Below are 21,084 nucleotides of genomic sequence, written 5' to 3'. Positions count from 1 at the left end.
CCTATATTTACTTCCATATTGCTCTGAACTGTTGTTGTTGTTTTGTTGTGTTTTGTTTAGATCTGAGACCTGGACTTGAACTCAGTACCTGCCATTTTCACTCATTATTTGGTGCACTACCAATGGAGCCATACCTTCAGTCCCTCTAAGCAGTATCTTACCGGATCAAAACACTCATATCCAAACATAGCACATATTTGCTGTAAAATATGTGAAAAGGTGTCCTCTGACTTTAAAACAATAACGTTTTATAGATACATTTCTGTGCAATTATATCCAGGTTTGTATCTTTGATCAAATCTCACTAGTATTTCTTCCTATGAAATGTATTTTCATCTATGTAGCCTTTCCATTACTTCTACAACACTGAAAGTTCCAAACAGTTCTTTGAATATTTGTACTATTTGTCCTATACTGTCTTCTTCCTATCAACAACATTTGATATGGTTCTTCAGAGACGTGTGATAAATATTTATGCTTGAGAACTCTACAGGGTAACTTAATTAATGACGAGAGGAAGAAAATTTTCTTTTTTAATGTTTTGAGAGGATCACATGAATTCTGTCTTCCTTTTGTTAATGAATCACATTTGAATATAATTTGAATCTCTGCAATAAATCTAAATTTATCAAGGCAAACTATCATTTAAATAGAGTTTTGAATTTGATTTATTAGTATACATTGAGAATTATTACATCTATGCCTTTCAAATTATCATGGAATAAAACTAGAAATCAGTAACAAAATGAAATATGAAAAACTCACAAATATGTGGACATTCAGATTAGCACTATTTAGGCAAAAAAGAAGCAAACAAGGTGACTATAACTTGTATTTAGACAAACAGAAATACAAGAGATGAAAATTTACTGGATACTACAAAAGGAAAGAAATATGAATGTCCATACATCTATAAATAAATGTCAGTTTTTCATAACTCATACTTCTGTTACTTCTTGCTTTTGTCTCTCTCTATATATGATATTTTATATTAAATATTTCATAGTCATATTTTATTAGTATATATTATTTTTCATTTTTATTCATAAGTGGCTTATAGGAAACAATTTTATTGATTGAATTATTATATCAGGTCCTACGTACCCAGAAACATGTTTTTTAATTTAAATTTTTAATTTTTGTGCTTATCCTAGGGCTGAAACTCAGGGCCTGGACACTGTCTCTCAGCTTTTTGGCTCAAGACTCATGCCCTCTACCATTAAGCCATGACTCCATTTTGGGTTTTTGGTGGTTAGTTTGAGCTAAAGGTCTCATGGACTTAGATACTTGAACTGGTTTTGAACCACAGTGTTTAGATTTCAGCTTTCTGGATAACCAGGATTGCATGGTTAAGTCATTAGTGTCTGAAATATAAATTCATACTCACAAGACAACATGTAGGAAATGAACTTTACAACATGGGAAGGGGCATGGAGGGGAGGAAAAGTGGGAGAAAAACAAGGGAGAGGTAGCAATGTTTGACAAACAATGCACTCGCTATGTATATAACTGTAATCCCTCTGTACATCACCTTGACAATAAAATTAAATTAAAAAGAAAAGTAATTCACAGAAAAAATAACATTTCTAATCAGAACACCTTCATTTAGATAATCTGAAAGTAATATATTGTCCTTAGTTATTAAGATATGATGAGATCACTTCCAAACAAGGCAATCTAAGGGTAAACATGTACTTAGTTTCATTCTTTTTAGATAGGGTAATTGAATTCTGGAATCTGATAGCTACATAAAGTAGATTTCATGAGACTATTATATGTAATATGTTTATAGCTTTTTAGAAAATCAATAATATATAAATTGTATGTATTTATAAAACATCATTTACTCTCATACATTTAGCTTGCAAATGAAAAAAAAAAGCCCAGATCTTTAATTCTGGCTTTAAAAATATAAATGTACAACTTGTTATCGGTAACATTTCAAAAGTAATGGAATGACAAGTTTGAAAACTTGAAAGGAGATAAAAGAATATAATCTCATAGCATTGTCTTTTTGCACATTTTGAAATACAGCATTAATTTGGTTTGGTCCAATGCATTTTACAATTATTTACCTTGAATGGAACTCATCTTGAAACTATTTTATGTTTTCTTAAACATATCAAATTTGCTAAATTACAGATACAATATTTTTCTAAGACATTTATAAGTTATATTTGTATTTTGTATATTTGTATTTTTTTATTTTATTATAGTTGTATATTTGTATTTTGTATATTTTGTATATTTGTATTTATATTTGTAAATACAATAATTTGTAAATATAATAATTCTAGCATATATTTTAGAAGAACAATCATTTTCTTTCATTGGAGAACAAACTCAGAAGAGGAGACCTAATTTTCCAGAAAAAAATGTTGATTTTTAAAAAAGTTTTACTGAGCTCTGCTTTTAACTATTTTAATTAAAGGAATGTATCTTAGGCTTCCATTAGAGAACAGTTAGAAGGTAGTGAGTGATCTGATGACATTTTCATTCTGCCCATATTCATATAGTTTTATGTTTAACATAATGCAGTGTGAAACTCTATCCTCAGAGTTCTTTAATTATAAAAACATGCACTTTTCAAGAAAAAAGTACATATTAACAAATCCATAATACAATCAATAAATTATTAAGATAAAATCAGGTTATGTTGATCATGTGTATAACAGTGAATAAATTTTTGGTAACTCCATTATTTCATTTCTCAATTTTATAAAGTTAGGTCAATAAATCTATGAATTTCAAATAGGTATAATCATATACATAATACTTAGTGGTATCATTTCTAAGTGACAACTTTTGGAAATAAGTTCAATAATACTGCCTTTTAAATTGTTTCTATGTTCAAGCTAAATTATGTGGTCAATCAGATATATTAACCAAAGAATTAATCAGAAGGTTTTACTTTCAACTTCTCAGCTGGAAATTAAAAGGAAATACAGTTTTAAATATTTTCTTCAATACCTCTTTAAGTGGGAAAACCATGCTCACCTTTCTGCCAATAGCACTATCTTCATTATAATTACTAATTCTGCCTCACCAGGATCCAAAATTACATAATCTAGCTGTGATAGTTCTTTGGTTTAAGTATATTATTAAAATAGATAAGAATGGATTCAAATAATATGACAATATAATGATTTTTATCAACATATCTTCCCAATATCTCTTAGAATTTTTCCTACCAAATATTAGTAACTTAAAAATTCAGTTCCAGAACAAATTTTTCAGGGACCTGTCACTTCATAAATAAATAAATAGCTTCCCCCTTAACTTTTGTCTTTCAGAACCTGGTTTATTTCATTAATTTGATTACATATAGATCTGTTATTCTTTTACCTACAAATACTACATTTCACTCTTTTTGATGGCAGAAATATAAACATAAACATATATATATAATAAAAATATGTATATATTTTCCTGATAACCACATATTTTGACAAGTACAATGTGAATTTAAATATTCACATATATTAAAACATCACAATTCTCTTACCTCAGAATTTGTTGTCATCTTTTTTGTTATTTATATTGTACTTTAATTTTTCATATTGTAGAACATTATTTCTAAGAATATAACTATATACTACAAGTTATATATTTTTAAATCTTGTAAAATTATCTGAAAAATGAAGATCTTTTATCAGCTATAGGAATTTTTATTTTATGAGATAAGTATGAAACATTTTTTCTCCTATAAAAACAATGTCTTACAAGTACTTCAAGTGTCCACCCTGTGCACTTATTGTTAAAGCATTTCTGAAAAATAGAAATACTGGAGTATTAAGGATTTGTGCCAATAAATTGTAATTTTATCTTCAATTTGCTGTTAAATGAATACATGTAAGATGATTCACTTATTTGTTGCTTCATAATTCATGGATATTCTTCCATGAATATTTATAGCATGCATCTGATTGACTGTCCTTTTCTTTATTTGTTCTATACATTTTTGTGGCTGAGCCCATATTATTTCACTATATATATATATATATATATATATATATATATTATTTTGTTTTGTTTTCATTTATGGGGTCTGAACTTTGGGCCTGGGCACTGTACCTCAGCTCTTCAGTTCAAGGCTAGCACTCTACCACTTGAGCCACAGCGCCACTTCTGGCGTTTTCTGCTTATGTGGTGCTGAGGAATCAAACCCAGGGCCTCATTCATGCAAGGCAAGCACCCTACCATTGAGCCACCTTCCCAGTCCCACTATATGTATTTTTACCTTTCTTGTCTCCTGGAAAATTTTAGTAGAAAATGATCTCTAATTACAAAAAAATCCAGGGCTGAGAAGGTGGCTCAGTAGTAGAGTGCTTGCCTTGCATGCATGAGGCCCTGGGTTCGATTCCTCAGCACCACATAAGCAGGAAAAAAAGCCGGAAGTGGCACTGTGGCTCAAGTGGTAGAGTGCTAGCCTTGAGCTGAAGGGCTGAGGGACAGCGCCCAGGCCCAGAGTTCAGGCCCCATGACCGGACAAAGAAAAAATCCATACCTCTGAGTGCATATTAATAATTGTAAAACAAAAAGTAGAGTTTTTCTGCTGAATCTGTTCCCAGAGATGTGTCTTGTGAGATCATTTTAGAGCTTCGTGAGCCCTGACTTATTGCTGTTTGACTGTAAGTACAACACTTAAGTTATAGACTTTTCAAATAGAACTCAGATGCACTCATTGGGGAATGGTGCAATTGCTTATGTTGAAGAAAATGATGCTACTGATCATGCCAGTATATTTAGGAAGCCAGTGTTGGTTGTTGCATTTCCTTCCTTCCTTCCTTCCTTCCTTCCTTCCTTCCTTCCTTCCTTCCTTCCTTCCTTCCTTCCTTCCTTCCTTCCTTCCTTTCTTCCTTCCTTCCTTCCTTTCTTTCTTTCTTTCTTTCTTTCTTTCTTTCTTTCTTTCTTTCTTTCTTTCTTTCTTTCTTTCTTTCTTTCTTTCTTTCTTTTTAGTTTATTGTTTCCCAGACTGTAGGTTGAACTTTGGAGACTGCTCTTGCTAGATAAACACTTCTGCTACTTGAGCTCCATCCCTCTTTCTTGTCTTTTTTTCTACTCGTGGTTTTCATTTTCTCTGAGTGCTGATATTCTATGCTATGAAATCTAGCACAGTCATGCTTTTGGAGGACACAGATCCTATCTTCTACATTACCATTCAGCTATTCTTCTAATATATTTTCCAACTATAACTCAGCTCAGGTATAATAAATTATGCCAAACTACAGTTAATCCCAGTATCCTAGATATTTTACGTAGAGTCTAGATTGTGTCTACACTGCATACTATTCCATTTAATTTCAACATGTCACTTCTCTAAATCTCTTGCTTTATTTCAGTGCCTTAGAAATATTATTTCTAAGAACAACAACATCATCATCAACAACCACAACAATATTACTTCTAAACCAAAGACTTTCAGTGTCTGGAACTTCCACTGAGTTCAAAAGGAATCATTTCAAAGGGAGTAGTTTCAACTAGGTGTTGGTGATTAGCCTGGCTACTGAAGAGGCTGAGATCTTAAGATTCTGGTTCAAAGCTGAACCAGGCAGAAAAGTCCCAGTAAGACTCTTACTACCAATTAACCCCTCAAAAGACTGGATTTGGAGCTGTGGCTTAACAGTAGTAAAGCACTTGCCTTTATCAAAGGAGCTCAGGGATAGTGCTCAGGCCCTGAATGCAAGCCCCAAAAACTGATAAAAGAAAAGAATAGTTTTATAGAAGAAAGAAAAATATATTTTAGTAAAATATATCTGTTATCCTCTCAATTGGATTTAGATTCTGAGAACATAGTCTATTTAATGCTGTTTGGCAAAAAACAAAACACTTTATTCACATACAGAATTTTACTTAATGATTTGAGGTGGTAGTAGAATTATTAGTGCTTAAATCTGAAAAACAATCTCTATCATAAATTAATCAGCCTAATAAAAGGAAAGCAATTTGTAACGTTACTGAAAACAATATATCCACAGTAACTTTCTGGGTAGTTATGATAGGATAAGAGGTAATAGGATAATTGCTAATATCAACATAAACTAAGGGCCCAATGACGCAAATGGATGCTGTTTCCACTTTAAATATTATTTTCTGTGAAATGTAAGTTCTTCATGTAATAGGAAAAATACTAGGCTACACCATTTGTAAAGACAATATATAGGAAGATAGGTGATATGTATTGGATAAAGAATTTCTTCACTGCTACAGTTTTGGTATACAATGTCTCCCATAGCATATATGTGGAAGGCTTAGCTTTTAGCCGGTGGTAGTAGGTGGACCAGTGTGGAATCACTGGAACAATGGGCCTGTGGAAGGAAATTATGCCATTGGGGTACAAGAGCACATTTCTCTATTCCTGTATCTCTTTGGTTTATTTTCCTTGACTTGAACAGGCCTAAACATGATTTGTTCAAAATATACTACCCCATCATAGGTCCAATAGCAGTAGAACTGGACATACCCAGAATAATGCCTGTGAAAAATGTCAGTCAAAACACAACATTCACACTGGGGGCAAGGGCTTTTTTTCTGTAATTCAAAATATTCAGGAGGCTGAGATCTGAGGATTGCAATTAGAAAACAGAAGACAGGCAAGTTCTTGAGACACTAATCTACAATTAAAAACCAAAAACTGTAAGTGAAGCTGGTTCAAGTGACCAGGCCCTGAGTTCATGCCCCAGCACTGACAAAAAAAAAGAAAAATAAACAATAAAACTATTTTCCTCTCTAGAAATTGTTTATTTCAGGTATTTTTGTAACAGTAATTCATGGCTAACACTCTGACTTTACCGAATATATACACAATCCTGGAAATACTTTATGAATTTTTTTGACTTGCTAAATGAAAATCTGACATCCTAACTCTGAGTATGCAGTGGAAATGCACAAAACATATGAAGGACATTCCAACTGATCATGCAAGATTGCATGTTAAAGTGACAGCGTGCACAAATGAAAGGACAGGTGAAGCAAAGCAATTCTCAGAGTTTGAGACTCAGTGACCAGAAGCTTTTAAGAGCTCTGGGTTTGATTGGCAAATAGGCTATGCTCAAACCAAAGGAAGTAGATACATGGATATACTGTGGGGTAAAATGCTTGGGAGTTATCAGGCATTTCTGAAAAGCATTTCTGTTGGTGTTAATATTTGTGGACCATGTCTAGCAGTAGGATACTTCGGCATCAGCAGTCAAATCAGGTTATCCAGAAGAAATGTTTTCAAGGTTCCTTGAAGCACAAATTCCAATGACACAGCACAATCATGCACTGTAAGTGAGCAGCAGCTGCATTCCAGCTTCCTGGCAGATTCACATATGGCCCTTATCAAGAGCTGCTATCAGACCCATTCGCTTGGCCTCATGAAATGATGGTGTCACAAAAGAAGCAGACGTAGCTCCTGAGCTAACAAGGCTAACAGCAAAGTTCAACCAGAAGCAAAGATGATTAATTTTCCTCTCTATACTCATGCTCTTTTATATAATACCCATTAATTTTTTGGCCTTTATGCTAGTTGTACTCTATTTGTAATTCTTCTAAGAACAAAAATGTTTTAATTAGCACGCCACAACCATGGCTGAGCCACTTTTTCTATTGGTCTGGATATTTTTTTTTTTAAATGCTTTGTCTACTGTTTTAATTCTGTGGTCTGATTATTCCAAATAACACTTCTCAAGGCATTTTTCCAGAGTGTGAATTGAAGTGTATGCTCTTGTAGTGAAATAAAACACTTCATTTTCTCCTTTGCAGAGTTGAGAGTGACTGTTGATACTTTTCGAAGTAAATATTTGGAAATAGAGCATTGTAGGCATTTGGGAAAGTGACATTTCAAAATATAATGAGAATGGAAACATTTGCACATTTATATTGTATACTTTTTGAAAACAAAATTGTAATGAAACAGATGTATTTGTACTCAACATACTAGTACTTATTCTTACAGAACTAAGGATTTATGTGTTATTTTAGGACTACTTTATCTGTGAGACACTCAAAAGGTAAGTAAGTTTTCTTTACTGTGGATTTCTTTCCAATGAGTCTTGATTATCAATTCTGTACAACGCAGTCACAGTGATATGGTCAAAAATTACATGAGATTTTATTCTTCTACTTAGTAAATACCCTGACTTACTATTACTTCTCACATAAGACTTAACAAAGACTTGCCCTATTAATTCTATGAAGCCAAGTCTTTAGATTGTTTCTCCTCTATGTTATTTTATTTTCCTTCTTTGAAATTAATAACTTCAAGCAAATGGCATAATGAACTCATACTTAATTTTTATTTCTTTCTTACGTAGAATAGGTTTATTCAGTTTAAGAGCACAAAATATAAGTTTTCACTATATTCAGAAAGTACAGTGAATTTATTTAAATACATAGGCATAACAATGAGAAATGTATATTTGTGAATTCTGGAATCATGGAAACATTATTTTCTGATGTCTCATAAAATTATAATCTAATGTCTCATAAAATTATAATCTGATAATCTATATGACTTGGGACAGAAAATTATAGACCAATTCAGTACAGACAGTATACAACCTTGATCCCAGATTTAAGGGGAGTTATGAACCTTTATCTAGGCAGTACAAATCTGGCCCTGGTGAAAGACATCATTAGTATCTTTAGACCAATATATTTAAATTTGCCGAGTCCTAACCAAATTTCCTACCAAGTTAGGCAATACTATTATTGTTTATATATTTAGGCTGAAGATTAATCAAGTGAATGAATGCTAAGCGATTTAGAACTTGTAATACTGTAAAGCTTTCAGTGTATTTTTTCACTGTGATTCTTTATACAAGCACTAACTCATATACTCCTTTTTGAACACGTTTTAATACCCTTCTTGTAGAAATCAGTCCAACCTTCATAGGTATTGGGTGAGATATATTAACACATATAACTATTCTTCGAAGAACTATATTTGATTTGCCATAATGTTATCTCCTCTAAGGAAGTACTTCCATGAGATGCAAAATCAGAGTTAAAAGAATGATAATTATGTAATTAATGCTTAAAGGCCAATGATAAGTCTCTCAAATATTTTAACTTACCTAAAATTCAGAATAGTGAGGCTAATAACGTAACTTCCAACCTCCACACAACCCAGGAAAATGACACATGCAATATATTTTTAGATGACATATCTAAATACCTAATGTGTTATATCACAATATAATTTACTAAGTGATAGTATTTACTATTAAAGAGTAGCTTGGGGAGTTTATATATTTTTAAATAAATTGAACTCATCAAATTACTATGTGATTTACAAATAAAACATCAATAGTTGACTATTCTCAGAAACATTCATTGAATATTTTAGGAAGCAGTTGTAATTGTTTTACAGGCCTAAGCCAGAGATCCTGAATTGGTTGGACATTGAACCTAATGGTAATTTGTTTTATGACTTTATACCCAATTTCCCAAATCAAGTGAATGCCTTTGACACAGAGGCAAAGATTTGTTGCAATCTCATTTCTATTTCAGTGGGTCTTCAAAAGTAATCCTTGTTCACATAAGCGCTATTAATTTTCTTTGACCCATTCAATTATTGCACAAAGCTGCCATTCTATAGCTGGAGACTCACATCATGATTACCAGCAAATATTGCTTTGATCATAACATGTACTTTAATAGATCAGAACACTAAAGCCAGAATCCATGCTGTCAGCAAGAAACACACCATATGGAGTTTGAATTGCTCAAACTATTACCTTATTGAGCTTAAAAAGTTGTTGTTGAATATAAGAGGGAAATCAACAGAGTGGAATCAACAGCAGGCAAAATTCTGGAAAAAATTATTTAAAGGCTGATTTTTTTACTGAAAACAGTTAAATCACAACTGTTACAAGTTTTTTAAAATTAGAAACAGTATTTTAAATAATGGACAATTCAGGGTTTTTTTTCAGCGACCAGAAACATCCAATGACACCTAGAAACCTACACTGAAGTGCTATGGATGTTGGTATTTATATATCTGAGAAATCAACCCCCCCCAAAATCCCTTTTTATGCCTATGACACATGAATTCACAATATTCTATGTCAAATGGCAGAAATTTATTCTTACTTTACAAAATATATGTATTACCAGGTATATATACGTCCTAAATGACATAGCATACCATTTTTCATCACTAATTATACCATTTATAGTCACTAGTTCAATGAAAAATATTTTTTCTTTTCTATTGTGTTTTGTTCCTTTTCTACTTTGGATCTATAGATAGAAGCAAACTGATTTACTGAGAGCAGAATGAAATGACAGAGGTATAAAGATAGAGACATTCACATATCTAAAATATACTTGGAACTCAAAAAAATTAAACCGCCCAACAACAAATCCTCAAAGAAACAACTGCCCAATAAATAAGTGGGCGAAAGACTTAAAGAGAAACTTCTCTGAAGAAGAAAGGAAGGCCAATAGACACATGAAGAAATGTTCAACATCCCTAGCCATAAAAGAAATGCAAATCAAAACAACATTGAGATATCACCTCACTCCAGTTAGAATGGCAAAAATCAAGAACTCTAACAACAACAGATGCTGGAGGGGATGTGGACAGAAAGGAACCTTACTTCATTGTTGGTGGGAATGTAAACTTGTTTAACCACTTTGGAAAGCAGTATGGAGGTTCCTCAAAAGACTTCACATAGAACTCCCCTATGACCCAGCAATCCCACTTTTGGGCATTTACCCAAATGTTTACAAACAAGACCACACTAAAGCTACCAGCACAACTATGTTTATTGCAGCATTATTTACCATAGCTAAGATATGGAACCAACCCAGATGCCCCTCAGTAGATGAATGGATCAAGAAAATGTGGTATATATACACAATGGAATTCTATGCCTCCATCAGAAAGAATGACATTGCCCCATTTGTTAGGAAATGGAAAAACTTGGAAAAAATTATATTAAGTGAAGTAAGCCAGGCCCAAAGAAACATAGGTCCCATGGTTTCCCTTATTTGCAATATCTAGTATATGTATGAGTCAAGCGGAAAAGGTCAGATAATGTGATGTTAGCAAAATGAATCCTTAGATATGTATTTTAATGTTTTTTTCCTTTCATGCATTTGCTTCTAATGCTTTTATAAGATTATCTCTTTGTAGCTTTGTATGTCCCTCCCCCACAGTATAACCCCTGCTTTCTCTATATTTGATGTCAGTATAACTTGTGGAGGAGATGGGGAAAAACCAGTTGTTTAAGGATACAGGTAGACCTGTTGCAACAATGAGAAGTACAAGTTGTCATGCCCAAAACGAGCTTTACAATGATGGGGGGGGGTAAGGGGGGAGAAGGAGAAGGATTAGGATTGGGGGGAGGGGGAGGCTGGGAAGGGATGTGAAGGGTAAACAAAGGAGAAGGCTGCAATTCTTAGTAAGAAATGTACGCATTATCCCGCCCATGTAATTGTAACCCCTCTGTACAGTATGTTCACAAATAAAATAAAATTAAATTAAATTAAAAAAAGAAATAAAAAGAAGATAGAGACATTCATATAGGTGCCGTGGCCTCTGGAGTAACTACTTTGCTCTATTAATTTGAAATATAAAAGGAGCTATGTTACCAAGAAAACATTTTGGACCCAAATTAACTGACTATTAGATAACGTCCTTACAGTTGCCAGGGAGCAGGTGGAAAAGGAAGAAAGGAGGGCGAGGAGAGGACATAGACGTTACCCTTGGCCTAGAGCGTCTAAGTGCAGGGCAGTGGAAGGCGGGTAAAGGGAACCCCAGGATTGGCTGCTGGCGGTATCATGGTGCCCCGGAAACCTCCCGAAGAGGATGAAAGGGAAGACGACGCTTATGAACTGCTGGATTTGACGGAGTGTGTGCAAAGGCGCAGCTGGTGGAATCGAGTGTTTGGCCACCGTTCAGGACCAATGGTAGACAAATACTCAGTGGCCACTAGGATTGTCCTGGGTGGTGTGACAGGCTGGTGTGCAGGATTTTTATTCCAGAAGGCTGGAAAGCTTGCAGCCACCGCAGTGGGTGGTGGCTTTCTTCTCCTTCAGATCGCCAGCCACAGTGGCTATGTGCAGATCGACTGGAACAGAGTTGCCAAGGATGTCAACAAGGCGAGAAGGCAGATGAAGAAGCGAGCAAATAAGGCAGCACCGGACGTCAACAATATAATTGGAGAAGCAACAGAGTTCATTAAACAGAATATGGTGGTGTCCACTGGATTTGTGGGAGGATTTTTTATAGGCCTTGCGTCATGATGGTCCTCTTTAGTGAGATCCAGCTCTGAGAAGAATAGTCGTGACCATAGGATGATTTCTCTACAGTTTATGCCACCAGCGTCTCCCCAGCAAGGAGACATGTTCCATTAGACAACAACCATTCAGAACTTAGCATTTCATCAACTGAAGCCTAACTGACTAAAAATCTGCTGTAACAATCTGTGGTGCTATGGGAACAATATTATTCTTAAGCAAAACAAGCTGGCTTTTGTCATTTTTAACAAAAACATAAATTCACATCTATTTGAAAACTAGCACACAAAACATGTCCACTGAATGTCTAGACAGAGAAAATCTATTGGGTTTATTGCCCAATGAAATTTCACCATGTGTTTATTTTAGAAGATCTACCTTGGGCTTTATTTATCAGTTAGTGTCAAGTAAAATGTGTCATTATATAGCTTGTATATTAGGGCTATTCTTAAAAGATATTCACAATAAACAAAAGGACTATAGTTCCCTTTTGTGTAAGGACTTAGAAATAATAGAACATCAATCTACACATGCACTGTAACAGCAAATTTTAGAGACTGTTTACTTCTTATATTACTACTTTGCTTCTATAATAACTACATTTAAATAAAGGTTCAACTTATGAAATACTTCAAAGGGCCAAAAGCCTATGTACATATAGATATATGTATATTTGTGTGTGTGTGGTTTTAAAATATGTTTTTGTACTTTAGTTTCTAGTGATTTTTTTATTTATTTATCCTGGAAAATAGTTTAAGAGTAATTGTGTGTTGAGTGTATGCAGTTGGTTATTATTAATTTACTTTGTTCACCTCAAACACATCATGTTTTACATTTCCAGAAATATTTGCCAACTGAAGCTTAGCAAAATAGTTTCTGTTGAAACCAGGAAAATATGGGAACAATAGTATTCTTGAACAAAACATGCTTTTGTCACTTTTTCTTTTAAAATATGCATGTATTTAGCAATTGGAAGAAGAAAAAAATATTTTAAAATACTTAGCACTATAGTATAAATTTAGTGTCCAAAGAGACATCGTTTTATATGTAATTTTGGTATTGTAGGTTGTTGTGCATTTGTCTCTTTAATCTCATCTGAAAGGTAAGGACACATTTTTGGTAGGATTGTGTTTATTGAATAGTAGAGTAGTTTGCTGATTTCTCAAGGTCATTATCAAATTCCCAAGGAGGCTCTTTAGTACCCATTATCTACTGTATTTTTAGTTTCATACATGTAGTTCTAGGTTAGAAATGGGACAATTAGTGGAATAATGTAGATTAAAGTCATCAGAGTTTAGAATTGAAGATATTTAGATGATTGCCTTTAGATACAATATATTTTCTAAAATGACATAAAATATTCTGATGTAAAGAATTATGCAATAATATAAGAGATATGATATAAATACATAGTAAAGACAAATCACATGTAACACAATAATATAGATAGTGCATATACTGAATAACTGTGTTTCCAATAAATCATCAGAAAAGTATTACCACATCTATAATGAATTCATGATACATATTCAATTTGTTTTAAAAATGTTAGAAATATTTTCATTAAAAACCTTCAAACAAGAAATGGTCTCACTTTACCAGTTTATCATACAATTAATTTAATCTTTCTGCTGTTTATGGATTTGTAACATTGTACTGCTATTCCAGGTACTAAAAGGCATGAATTAGTCTAATGTCACACATCCAGTTAACCTATTCCATTCACAGTCATTTATTGGGAGTTACTATTTGTAGAAGTATGTCGACATTAGTAAGTGATGTTTCCTATTAAAATGAAGTCAATGTTTGAGTAATAAAGACAAATAAAGCAATGATTTAAGACAATGTTGTAAAATCAGTTAAAAAGGATGAAGGAAAGACATCTGTTCATTTTGAGAAGTCAAGTTAACATTTCTCACCATTATGAGATAGAGAATGAGTCAGGGCTGGGGGGTGGGGCAGGGGACACACCAGGAGAGTAAAGTAAAAATCCAAATAACCTGGTTGATTTTTTGTGACAGTGTCTGTGATTTTGGTTTATTAGACTTCTATGTAAAGAGAGAAATGGTCCGTATAAAGACAATATGGAAGATGGACTTGTATATAGTATTAAATAGGCATGATTATATTCAACATTGAGTGGGAAACACATATATTATTTCTACATATGTAGAAAACATATATACTATTTATTGTTTTATATACTTCCTTAGAAAATAATAGACCCATACAGCTTTATTTAATAGTTAAAAGTAGTTTGACAATCTACTATGATAAAGATATTTAACAGATTCATGATTTTGGAAACTAAGAAATTCTAGAAGTTTTAAATGTGTATCCAGAAGCAAAAAAACCATTCATTTAATATATATATATATATATATATATATATATATATATAAATGTTAAATTATGTGCTATCTAGACCTTGAAGATGTATGCTGATATTTTAGGTCATACAGTAGCAAATAGTAAATGATGACTAACATTAAAATGGGACAGGACCAATATTTGTCCAATTTTGTCCAAGTTTTGAAGTGCTCATTTTATATTTTTTATGTATTAGATTTCCCTGCCAGTTTTTAATAATTGCAGGACCTTGTGACAATTATGTAAGTATTTTATTATCTAAGACAGAGTAGAGGGAAAATATCTCTTTTATATTGAAACTTTTAGGCTAATTCATAAAATAATTACAAGGATTCAAAATTACTTCTCAGCTGTTAAAATACTACTTAAAAGTTTATTTAACATTTTAATAAGGATAATGCATTTCATAGGATTAAAACCTTCTTGTTACTGGTATTCGTCTAAATATAGATTGGAAACTGAATAAATAATGTATGAAATATTGCATCCATGTTAACCAATGGTCCATAAACCTGATGTGCTTTCATTTGTGTTCTCTGTACAGTGTTCATGTGTGATAAAGCTTCCATAAAAGCAGTTTCTTTTGCAGTGATCTGACCTGGATCACAGGAAGCTCAAGAATGACAAACCCAGGATAGAGGCTAAAGCAACTTCAGCCCTAATCCACTACTCGGCATAGGGAGATATGCAGCTTTCAAAGAACTGACTAAATCTGTGGACGTGTATATAATGCAGGCTTATGGAATTGATCCTGTATAAAGGACAGGAATACCGAGGACTCAGCACACTCCAGATCTGTGTGCACTCTGTCCCATTTACAATTTCAGGGCCAGAGGGGAAATGATGGAGTTTCCTCACCACTGGATTCATCCCATTAAACAAAAACAAGAGAAAAGAAAAAAATGAAGTAAACTTATTATTAAAGCACAGCTTGCTCAAATTTAATTTTTAAAAGTAGGTAATAATTTCAGGTAATGAGATTAGACTACTGCCTTGTAAAAAATCAATGATTACATTTCTTACTTATGTAACTGTAATCCCTCTGTACATCATCTTGACTATAAAATTAAATTATAAATAAATAAATTTATGTCACAGAAATAAGTTTAGTACACATAAATGCACAAATACTCTCTCTTACACATACACACACACAATGACCTTACATACATACGATCATATCTTTCTTCATTGTTTTTTTCATTTTATTACAATTAATATCCAGAGTGGATATAAATAGTTCAACCATACTAAGATCATAGTGTTTAATAATAAAATTTGAGTACCTGCCTATTACCTACCAAGTAACTTTGTATACATAGAGTTAATTAATATGCAATGAAAGTAGAGACATGAAGATATGTAGAATTAAACAAAATTGAAGTTACAGGTTTGTAATTGAAATACAGAAAACTCCAAACTACAGGAAAATTTGAGAGCCAGTATAACAAAAATGTGGTACAGTCAAAGGGAAAGAACTCAAATCCCATTTTCATTGAACTTATGTGTATACCAATTTATCTCCTTAAAGTTTTGTCTCCAAAACTTTTCATCACAATAATTGATAATTATAATTACATTTCTTGGCAGGACCAAGGGATCTTGACTTTGATATGCTCAGAAGGCTAGAATCTAGAAGATTTCAAACCAAGAGAGTGGAAAAATCTCTGAATTCAAACCTCAGTACAACCAAAATCAAAAAAGCAAAAACAAAAAACAAAACAATAAAGATGATTACATTGTTAACTAAATGGTGTTTAGCCATACGAATACTTAATATTCTAGAATTTTTTGTTGTTGTTGGTCGTGGGCCTTGAACTCTGGGCCTGAGCGCTGTCCCTCAGCTCTTCAGCTCAAGGCTAGCGCACTACCACTTGAGCTACAGTGCCATTTCTGGTTTTCTGGTGGTTTATTGGAGATAAGAGTTTCACGAACTTTCGTGCCTGGGCTGCTTTGAACCTCGATCCTCAGATCTCAGCCTCCTGAGTAGCTAGGATTACAAGTGTGAGCCACAGGTACCCGGCTAGAATATTTTCTTAATACAGAAGTCTCTCATTATTCCTGAAGATATGTTCCAAGACATTCAGTAAGTGCTTGAAATCACAGAAATTACCAAACCATACTGTTTTCTAATATAAGTATCAATAATAATGTTTTATTAACAGATTAAGCATAGAGGCTCACAACTATAACAATAAATATATCTGTTATGACAATTTATTTTAGTAAAACACGAATGTGATCTCTACTCAAAAGTATTTTGTACTACAAATTTGGGTATTAAGAATATAATTTTTTCTCTTTGTGTGTGTGTGTGTGTGTGTTTGGTGTGTTCATGTGCGTGTGCATGTGCACTTATTAGGAGGGCACAGGGAGAGCACAGAATCTGAGAAAAAAAAGGTAGAGAAGTGCAGCAGTGGAGCACATTGGACCTAAGAATAAAACAAAAGCAGCAAAGTCTCCTTGACTTTCCTGCCTGGGCTAGCTTTCAGTCCTGGTCCTCAGATCTCAGCCTCCTGAGCAGCTAGAATTAGAAGCTTGAGCCACAGGTGCCTGGTTACTTTTCTTTATAGGTTGAGAATTTTCATCTTTTTCATTGAATAAGACATGTTACATTTCTCTTTTCTAGGTCATTAAATGAAATATAGGTTGTAGAAAGAAGTGTCTTGTTACTTAGACAACTGATACTATCTGAGACAGTTACTGAGTGAATAACACAAACATTCACATCCTGATTTGGATGCAGGAGTTTGGTAAGTTTCACTTTGCTGCTCACAATAGAACTTTATGAATTGCTGGGTGCCAATGGCTCACTCCTTAGGAGGCTCAGATCTGAGATCAGGGTTCTAAGCCACCTAGGCAGAAAAGTCCCTTGAGACACTGATCTCCAATTGACCATTTAAAGACCGGAAATGGTGCTGTGGCTCAAGTGGTAGAGCACTAGTTATGAGCACAAAGAGGCTCAGAGACAACACGCCCAGGCTCAGAGTTCAAGCCCCACAACAGACAAAACACACACACACACACACACACACACACACACACACACACAAACACCCTTATAAAATTTTATTTTTAGAACTTTTCCACTTACTAATTTGTGGCCGTGGTTATGGTTGATTAAAAATAAGTGAAACCACAGAACTCACAGATATATGTTTGATATATTGATTATGTTTGAATAGCTACTGCCGTCTAAATCATCTCAGTCTTTATTTCCAAATCACTGGTTATTCTATAGAACCACTATTCTTAGTGACCATGAAATTAATATAAAATTAATATTTCTCTTTCTATGATTCCTAGCAACCATGAAGGAAATAGTCTTCTCCATTTTATCTTTCTTGGATACTCCCGAATAGATAATCATTCTAATGCTATAATATCACTGTTAAATGTTTGTTACATTAAAAATAAAAGAAGTACAGAAGGCATTTCTCATTGAATCAAAGTACATTATCTTCTTGCTTTGTTAATGAACCACAAAATTTTTATCCATACTTGCTGAGTTTACTAAAAAATTTTTCACTGTGCAGTTATACATATATCATATGTAATAAATTTTACATGAACAAATCTAATGCTGCCAAATGTTGGAGGCATAAAGCTGGTGGAAGAGCATTTCATGATAATTTTGTATGTTTGTGGAATGGAGAAAGATTTCAATGCTGTATGTGATTTTTAAATTAAGACATGGTTTCCTTCAACAGAGAGAGACAGAGACAAACACAGAGAAAGAGAGAGATACGGACAGTAATAGAGGCAAACACACTTAGGAACAGAGAAACAGACAGCATGAACCAATTCCATTTGGAGGAACTGTGAAACAAATCACCAATCTGAACTCATTTCCCTCTCATATCCCTGACTTTCTAGAATATTTTTCCCATGGTTTTCTGATCACAAAGCTGAAGAACTGCCAGTGTCTCTGTCCTTGAGAGGCTGAATTAAAAGGCTTTCTTAGAAAAAATAATAATAAAAAAACAGAAGGAAATTCTAGTTTATCCAAATTGCATGAACTGAAAATGTTAGTGAGACTGGTACAATTTTTCCTGACTTGTCATGAATCTGCAATGCAATGTACAGAAAGTCAACTTTTAAAAGGTGAAACTGAAGAGTTTAGATATGGATCAAGAAATGTTAGTGAATAGGTATCTTTTGTAAATATCCAAATTATAAGCATGGGGAAAATTAATAAACTAAGGCAGAGAGTATAAAAGCTTTAATAAAATTCAAGTTTGACTTGGCAAGTCATAAATGTCAAACAGGGTATCAGCCAAAAACATTTTATTACTAAGGCAATAGAGTACAAATCAAACCTGCTAATCACTGGCCTTTCAAAAAGACTAAAGAGAGGAAAAAAATAATAAATACAATCCCAGCTCCATAGGAGTTACAGATTACTGAAAAGTGGAACACAAGCTTTCTTTCCCATCTGTTTTCAAATTGGAAGATGTTTCCATTTCAGTCATGCATGAAGTAAACATTCTAGAAATACACTATACATTGTACACAGAGTTGACACATCTGTGTTGTTTTAATGCACCACATAATTTCTTTTTTCTTTTGTATTTTTCCCCTTATGGTTTATCCCTTCTTGTCACTGTATTTGATTTTGGTATCCTGGTACTGTATATAAGTTTATCTGAATTAAGGAAGGGAAAAGGAACAATAAAATAGTGAGCCAAAGGACAAAGGGGAAGCCAATGCAACAGCAATACTCACAAGATACTATATTGGAAATGAAAGAAGGAGAAAAATGAGGGTAACAAATTAGACAAGAAATGTACTCACTATACGGTAAATTAAACAGGTAGTTTTAATTAGAAAGCTGATAAAGAGAATACCACGTTGTATTCAGGTAGTAAGAGATGTTTATTTTATATTACTGCTGCCATGTCTTGCATGGTGGAAAGCTCGTGGCCCAAGTGGCTGGAGGGCTTTTTTGCCTTGCCTTAAGGAGGGAAGGTGTAGAGGAGAAGGTGTGGCCAGTCAAGGGTAGGTGTGGCACCAGCAAAGGAGGATGTGACCTCAGAGCCTGGGACCCTCCCACACTCTGATGGGGGGCAGGATATGACCTCAGAGGAAGGGGAGGTGACTGCTTCCAGATGTGCCAGTTAAGTAGGTGACACTGGGTACTGGGCGGGGACTTAACCAAGTGGAGGGATAAGTCTTCTCTACCTTCCCAGAGCAGACCTTACACTCACTACCTTACTCATGTAACTGCAGTGTGTCTGTACATCACCTTTATAGTATTACATTAAAATTAAAATTAAAAATAAAAGATGAGAAAGTGTGTTTTGACTTCTTGGCTAAATCTGAGAAAAAGTTGTATTTTTCCTTGCAGATTAAGTTGCATGGAGGTATGAAGTTTTAATTTATCTGGGAAAATAATTTGTCACTTAGATTAGATTTATATTTGCAATACTGATAAGCAACTAATGTTTCTTTTTCCTATAATGGGAATTAAATTTACTTTATGATTTAAAAGAAATATGAAGATAATTGTCCTTCTAACTTTTAAACTTATCTAAAATGAAATGTCTTGGTGTGTCAGGAATAGTGAAATCTGTCGGGTGACTAGGAAATACATATTTATTCCTGCCAGGGGTGATGGAGCACCCAAGTAATCCTAGCTACTTAGGGTCATGTTTTAAAGACAGCCCTGAAATAAAAGTCTGTGGGACTCCACTTTCAATACTGATGCTGTTCCAAATCAATTTCAGAAGTAAATATATAAGTAGATGCAATACATAGACATATTGAGGAAACAAAAGATAAGATTACTTTAAAGGTCTGTGTTTTATTCATTTCTGGTAATGGCTCAGATAAGAAATGCTCAGTAAGACCATGTATCTGCTTCCCTCTCAGATTTGTGCTACTAATGATAACTAAGCAGTAAAAGATTTTTGTAATAAGATGCCTTGATTCAATAGTTTAAAAAGATTTTTTTCAAGCAAACTGTGGGGTTTTGTCCAAAAATCTTATATTTGTTTAGAAAATAAAATTGTAATGCAGGGTTGGTTAAGTAGTGTTGTCCTATGTAACATCTAAGAAAATATCTAGATACTAATAAAGAAAAGAAAAAAAGATTATTTTACCTATGTAACCTCATTGAGTCCTTAATTAGTCAATCCAATTTGGAAATTTTCATCTCAAATTTAATTAGAAGTTGATAAACCAAGATTTTTGCCTGTCAGAGTCTCTCCAGCCAAGGTCGGTCATAGACTTTTACTACTTAAACTAGAATAATTGAAATACCTCATTATTTTAGCTTTATGTTATATTTTACATCAAAGTACAAAAAACTGTGAGAAGTAAAATATTTTTGTAGAAAGTCAAAGCTTGAAAAATGTACCATTCTCTATCATCTATTCTCAGAAGAAAGGATTCAAGTAATATAACAAATAACAGGTTGAAGTTATTCATTTCTGTATTTCTTTTTCTTTAACAACACTGAGAAAACCCATTCATTCTGATATA

The 21,084-nt window shown here is 33.5% G+C and overlaps 1 pseudogene; it reads left to right on the top strand.

The window, feature by feature from the left end:
• The first annotated feature begins 11,772 nt into the window (after positions 1-11,772).
• Positions 11,773-12,237, top strand: LOC105980269 (annotated as a pseudogene).
• The last annotated feature ends 8,847 nt before the right edge of the window (positions 12,238-21,084 follow it).

Source organism: Dipodomys ordii, unplaced genomic scaffold (assembly GCF_000151885.1).
Source record: "Dipodomys ordii isolate 6190 unplaced genomic scaffold, Dord_2.0 Scaffold8, whole genome shotgun sequence".
Taxonomy (NCBI): Eukaryota; Metazoa; Chordata; class Mammalia; order Rodentia; family Heteromyidae; genus Dipodomys; species Dipodomys ordii.
Note: the sequence above shows the minus strand (reverse complement) of the source record. Positions and strands in the feature narration are given on the sequence as shown.